The 6,995-nt window shown below is 45.0% G+C and overlaps 1 long non-coding RNA gene across 5 annotated transcripts; it reads right to left on the bottom strand.

The window, feature by feature from the left end:
- Positions 1 to 1,766: 1,766 nt before the first annotated feature.
- Positions 1,767 to 5,669, bottom strand: LOC119331413. 5 transcript variants are annotated; one of them, XR_005160510.1, is made up of 7 exons: positions 5,411 to 5,669; positions 5,246 to 5,348; positions 4,342 to 4,412; positions 4,059 to 4,159; positions 3,806 to 3,940; positions 2,338 to 2,419; positions 1,767 to 2,193 (listed from the first exon to the last, which is right to left on the bottom strand). It is a non-coding gene; the product is annotated as an uncharacterized LOC119331413 (long non-coding RNA). The 5 variants fall into 5 exon arrangements; XR_005160511.1 differs by adding an exon at positions 4,655 to 4,909 and having other exon boundaries at positions 1,767 to 3,940; XR_005160509.1 differs by having other exon boundaries at positions 2,338 to 3,940.
- Between the last annotated feature and the right edge of the window lie 1,326 nt (positions 5,670 to 6,995).

The raw sequence follows: 6,995 nt of genomic DNA, 5'->3' as shown, positions 1-6,995 counted from the left end.
GCGAGCCGCTGGGGGCGCGCGCGTACGCGGAAACTTGAGCATGGCCATGGACGAGGACATCCGAGCTCGGTGACGACGACAAACGGCGACGAACGGAAAGGGAAAAAGGGGGAATCGGCAGAGGAGCTCATTGTGTAGGCACACGAGGACCCGTCGATAGTTTAGGAGCATCAGGCGTCGCCGGATCTGAAGAAGATCGCCAGCAGCAGCCGTGGGGAGGATGAGGTCGATTCAGTCGATGCGGTGGCGCGGTGCTCGCGTTCTTCGGCGCGGACGAAGCAGAGGGACGCAGCCGGTCTCCTGAACAAGGTCCTAGGCCAAGGGGTGGTCGGTGGGCGCGAGGAAGACGCCGGCCATGGCGACGGTGGCGGTGGTCTCCTTCAGATCGGGAAGAGGGGCGAGTGTGGGGAAGAAGTCGGAGAGGCAATTGGAGGGGAGGCGATGATGGCCGAGGGGGCTGCAGGGGGTGGCGTCCTTATCTTCCCCCGGCGGGAATGGCGAGGTGGTCGGGGACGACCGACGGGCGCGCCTCGGTCGGCTTCCCTGTAGCGAGGTGGAAGGCAACTGAGTGGGGTTGGGCGTAGGTGGGGGGCGGCTGGGCCGTTTGGACCGGCCTGGTGGGTGCAGAGGCCAGCTGGGCCGTGGCCCAGTGGGGGATTTCCTTTTGTTTTTATTTATTTGTGTTTTCCTTTTTTTTCTTTTTACTTATTTTTCCCTTCTGTTTTCATTTTAGTTCCACATTATTTTTACTTAGTAAAATATGACAACAGCTCCTAAAATAACGTTTCAAAATAACCCTCAGCCATAAAAGGCTTTAACCCAAAATAATGTAGTTTAGTATTTTATAAAATACCAAAGGCATTTAAATAATGTTTTAGTTAACGCTTAAACTATTTTAGGGCATTCAAACCTTTTATAAAAGTGTGGTATTTCCACCGTAATTACCTATGCATTATTTGGCACAACCCGAACATTTTAGTTTTAATATTTGAAAATCGTTACTGTTTGACTTGATTTTGATTTTTAATTTGGGTTTCGAATCAACGCGAGATCGACAATAGTAATCGTGGTGACATGGCATCATTAACAGAGGTTTACTGCAGCTTAATTACCCGGGCGTCACACTCATAATCTTTTTTTTCTCCCGTGGTAACGCACAGGCCTATTTGCTAGTCATTTCACAAAATGAACAGCCTTGTATATTTTTCCACTTAGCTGACCGTTTTGAGTGACGCCTGATACTGAGGCGCCACATCCTAGGGTGCAGCGTTTAGTTCACGAGCGTTGCACTTCTGTCCGGCGTGGCAGCCCCGGGGCCCGCACCGAGCAGTGCAGCGCCTCAGAGCTAGGCGTCACACATGTAATGTGCAGCGCCTAGCCCGTAGGCGTTGCACTGTGACTTAGATGCAACCCGCTCGCCCTCCCCCACCCCACCCCATTCGTTCAGTTACAGAAGCAGCGGCGGCTGTGGCTGCCTCGTCTCCCCCTCTCAATCCTCTTTTCCAAATCCGTCAGATCTGACGATTTGGTCCGTTGATTTCTTCACCAATCCATTCTAGAAGGTACTCTTGTTCAATCCCCTTTCTATCTATATAATGTATCTTATTTTGAGACTAGTGGTTGGGGCGCGTCTCCTCTGCGGTCCTTTGCGCGCCTACCTTGGTTGTGAAGTTGTGAATGTGCATGTGCATGCCAGAGTAGCTCAGTTGCTAAAATATAAATAGAGTTAACAAAAGCTTAGCAGAAAAGTGTTCAATCATCAGGCATAGCAAGGTAATAGGTCCATATTATTATATAGGTGACAGTCTTACAAGGTGGATGATAGAGTAAATCATTAAATTGAAATTAAAGCCTAACATGCTCCAAAAGACAGGCAAACAGAAGAGGAATATCAATCAGGTGGTCAGCAAACCCTTTGTAGAAACTTTGAAAGATTATGTCCCTACTCATGAAATAAAGAGAAATATATTCTAAGAAAATAGAGGGATTGGGAGGACTGGAGAGCAGCCAAAGCAGAGGATCTTCTCATTGTTGCATCACTGACATCCACTCGAACCACATCTCGCTGGAATCGTCCACGCCGTATTCTTCCACTGCACCACCTCTTCCTCGTAGTTGCCGTCAGGCCTAGCTCCTCGTCTTGAAACACAAACATGCTTGGGTCTATGCCAATACCTTGCGACTTGAAATTATCTGAAACCAACATCATTATGGTTAGATAAAATGCATCTAGAATATGGATTGACAGCTTGAGTATCACACGGCAGTCCACATAATAAATATACGCGGCAGTCCACCAGATGGTTTGCACTTCACTGCAATCGAATCAACAGAGACCTTTATCTCTTAATCCTGTACTCAACTCGGTGCCATCTCTTTGGAACTTTGTTTGAGCAAACACAGCTATCCTTTGGTTAACCTATATTATAGAAATAGATATATCATCTCACAGTAAACAAGGAGAAAAGAGAAGATCTACTGACACTACAACAGAAGGCATGGATATTGAAACAGTCCGCTAAATTTCAATGTCAAACCAACGAAACATATCATTGTCCAGGAGAATGTAAATATTACCATGTCAACGAAACGAAGCTAGATGCTCAGTTTGTGAATAATTATGAAGATAGCATCATAATTATTAAAAATACACATAAGAAATGATGATGTACCACTTTGAGTAAATGGAAGTTAGAGAGATAAATGACAGTTCATGAGGCAACTTCTTGATTCCCTCCACCACTACTGTGATCAACGAGAAGTCATTTTCATCACTAATTCCATCAGAAAAAAATTGAGGCCATTATTCAATAGCACAAAAGCGTAGTTCCTGATGGATAACAAAAAAACACTGTTCCTCCTCTACTACAAAATTCAGAAAGGAAAAAGATAAATAATATTCAGTATATCGTCACAGTCGTATACCAACAAGAGTCGCATCACACAGCCACACAAGATTTATTTGTTCTTTTCACTTGCTTTGCCTTGTAGTGGAAATAAACCAAACATATGTTGTCAAATAAACTGCCAATATCGCCACAATGTCCGATGGCCATGTCGATCACATCCTAGACTATTTTCTTCCTATTTTTTTTCCACTGTTTTATGTGGTAGTTCAATCGGTTCCTTGATTTGTTCAGTTCAGATAAGTATGCCGGATGATTATCATGAAAAAGGTAGAGCCGTCCAGGTTCCCAGCTTTATATTTCAGTATAGTGTCAGCTCTTTTTACTGCTAATTAAGTGTTTAACTATCATTACTTTCTTCTATATTAAGTTCCATGTGCATTTTACACAGCATTTATCTTCCGAGAGATCTCTTCAGCTCGAGCAAGCATAAACAAGGTTGTGTGTATCACTTCTTATTAGATGTGAAGCTACTTCCTGTTGGGGGTCACACTGATAAGGTAAACATGTGTGTTCATACTAATTACGCCAACTTGTAAGCTCTGTCAGTGTAGAGGTAGCTTAGAATTTTTATAGTTTTATTGGGATTCAGGAACTAAACATAAGAAGTAGGTAAACTGTCACATTGCAGTGTCGCAAAGAAATGTCCTTCTAACCTAAAAGCCCTAGCAATTGTGAAAACATAATGAACATAAATCTCTTCACTTGCTTAGCCCCAACTTAAAACCACAGTTGGAACTTGAAGAAACACAATAGCATGCCTTTGATAGGATTACTGCGCACTACTGCAAATCCGGAATGCTACATCTAAATAAGTCTAACCAATAGAGCTACTCCAAACAGCAACTACCAGGGGGAGATGGATAGAGGCACAGGGAAGATTAGAGGGGCGAGAGCACCTTGGTCGGGGCCGTCGTGCTTGTCGTCCGTGCATGGAGCAGCCCGTGGCTATCACGTGCGATTGCAAGCACGGTGTAGGACGAGCAAGAGGTCGTGCTTGGTTGCAGCCAGCTCGAGGCCTTGAAGACGACGACCTGCGTGATGAAACCGACCACATCAGAAAGGAAATTAAATTAGGCCTCCATGAGTAACAACAACGCAACATCCAAATCGAATCGAATCGAACCAAGGGGAGAAAAGAGGGTCCAGGACCTTGTTGACAGTCGCGGTATTAACGTTGGAGGGAACAGCCGCGTCGTCATCAGCCGATCAACCATCTTTCTTTCATGGATTTCTTCTTACTCTTCCTTTTCCTATGAGCATCATATCACGGACGAGAAAAAGGGAATCAGGAAACAGGCACAAAGATGAACAATATTAGGCTGCAAAACCTACTGTAACAGGAAGGGTGGCACCCGTAAAAACACAGGTGCAGAAAACTCATATGTTGAACATTTATATTATCATTGCTCCTTCTAGCAACTTGAGCCTTCACCTTGCTCCAACTTATTCGGAAGCGCAATCAATAACCGGCCAAGAATGAACGTCATCCCCATATTTTGGTTCCTTCATTGCATTGAGACAAATTATCAGAACAAATAATTAATTAACCTAGGCATTGTGAATTCTCACCATCCAAAAAACAAGTTTGAGAGATAAAACAATGATTGAGAGAAATCTATGGCATGTGCTTCCTTTAGCATTGTCATTAAAATAGAACATGGTACCACTAAATATCCATTGGCTCTAACGTTTTCCCTTCTTCCTCACCAGAACATGAACAAGAAAGCACAAGCATCAATGCTCACAAATTTGGACATGTAGGGCTGGCTGCCAGGGAGCGCCGGAGGCATGGCAGCGGCATGGTCGGCCGCTTGCTGGTAGCACCGGAGAAGACATGGCAGTGGTCGTGCTTGCTAGCAAGGCAGGCAACCAAGGGGCAAGGGCTTGAACGAACAGATCGGCCGAAGAGCCGCCTCGCACGACCTCCACCTCTGCCACCTGTCCAGCCTGTCAGGCGACGATCGAGCCACCTCTAGTATCTCCCTGCCTGAAGCAGCTGTCTGCACTACCACCTCCCACATCAATCGCTGGAGATAGCAATCTCTTGCCTCTCAATGTCAAAGAAGGATTAGTAGGCTGATTAATTAGGTGGTTCTTCACATAAGAAGGTGTTGCCTGTTAAGTACGGATATCTCACAGGACCTTGATACTCATAACTCACAAATCAAATTACCCTTAATTTGGTGTGTTTCCCAATAAGAAACCCATAATAAAATAGGAAAAGCTCTACACCAACAGACAAAACATTGTGATATGGGACAAAATTCCAACTTACCCTGCAACCAATCAACCAATCACAAAAAAGAAGAAGACAAAAGAAAGAAAAGGATCCTCACCTCATAGTCGCAATCGACCAACTGCAACACCTCCATCTTTCTAGTCAGTTGGTAGTTGGCTCCCTCCAACGCCTCAGACGCGCTGAATGAGCCGGCAAGAACCCTACAAAATCAACAAGTTCAGGACGGGGCAAAACGACAAAAGAATGAGAGGAACCACCGTACCTCTGCAACTCGCCGCCTTGAGCTAGGGCCTCCGTCAGAACCTCGATGTCATCCCCTTCTTCCCCTCCTCAGAAACAATCATGGCGGGCTGGTGGAACGTGAAGACGAGAAGGTTTGGGGGAGAAGCGGATCTGAGGAGGACACCTTGTTCGGTGGCCGACGCCGGAGGAGCAGGGATGGGCGGCGGCGGACGCGGTGGGGTTTGCTTCGTGAGGAAGGGAGACAAGCAGAACGTGTCCAGGTAACGAGCGCCCTTTTCTTTTTTTCTCCCAACGCCTTTTTTTTTCTTTTCTTCCATCGACACAGCGGCCCTGATGACCTGTCTATCGTGAGAGAGTGCCATTGTGGCGACTGTTAATGGGTTTAATTTATGGAATCTTGGTTTGATTAGATTAGAATGTTGCATGTATATAGATTTGTGGAACTCTTGATTAGATTAGAATGTTGCATGCATATAGATTTGTGGGACTTCAAGATTTGTAGATAATACTTCCTCCGTCCGGAAATACTTGTTATCAAAATAAATAAAAGGGGTGTATTTAGATGAATTTTAGTTCTAGATACATAGCTTTTTATCCATTTTGATGACAAGTATTTTTGGACGGAGGGAGTATGTAATTATTTTGTAACCCTAGTTTATTTTATTTGTATTGAAAAGATATGCTTTGAATATATATGTTTATATGTTATTTGTATTGAAAAGATATTCGTACTGAATCTTGCATAAAGTAGGCCTAGTTTAGTTTGTTTCTATTGAAAAGATATTCGTATTGACAAGAATGCTTTGGATACATATGTTGAGATGTTATTTACATGAAATCATTATAGAACATTATATTGTTTTGGATACATATATTAGGGAGTATAGGGAGTAAGCCGTGACGCCTTGAGACCGATGAGCCAGGTGTCTTCCAGTTATTCGCTGACGTTGTCATGTCATTCGCTTGCGTGTTGCATCATGCCATGTCATCATGTGCATTGCATCATTATGTTTTCAAAACTTTCCTCCGTTCGGGTTCCCCAGTTCCGTCCGTTGTCCGTTCTGAGCCCAGACACACTTGCACGCGCCCGCGGCACCCCCGAAATATTATTTTATAAGTGGCCGGAAAATGTCCTCGGATTGGGTTGAAAGTTGGCGTGCGGTATTGTTATAGTGTTAGTAGGTCGCCTGCCAAGTTTCATCGCATTCGGAGTCCGTTTGATAGCCCAACCGTTAAGCTATAGCGGCAGTATAGCCGGTCTGACGTCGGACGTTTTCGGTCTCCGGAAACAGTCGTCGGGCCTTTCTCTCTTCTCTCTTCTTAGCCCATTGCCTTCTGCACTACCTCTCACCGCCAGGCCCTACCTAACCTCTCTCGTCAGCCCGCGACCCTCCTCGCGCGCGAACCCGAAAGCTGTCCCGGACCCGACCAGGGCAGTCGTCACCGTTGTGTCCAGATCATCCCCAAACGTCTATAAAACATCATCGTTTTATTTATTGGACTCCCTAGTCTATTTTTTCTCTCGACCGTCTGATTTCGATCTGAGGGACTAGCTAACCCCTAACCAAAATCCAGTGCTATATATATAGACCAATCCCCTAGGC

Source organism: Triticum dicoccoides, chromosome 7A (assembly GCF_002162155.2).
Source record: "Triticum dicoccoides isolate Atlit2015 ecotype Zavitan chromosome 7A, WEW_v2.0, whole genome shotgun sequence".
NCBI classification, from domain to species: Eukaryota; Viridiplantae; Streptophyta; class Magnoliopsida; order Poales; family Poaceae; genus Triticum; species Triticum dicoccoides.
Note: the sequence above shows the minus strand (reverse complement) of the source record. Positions and strands in the feature narration are given on the sequence as shown.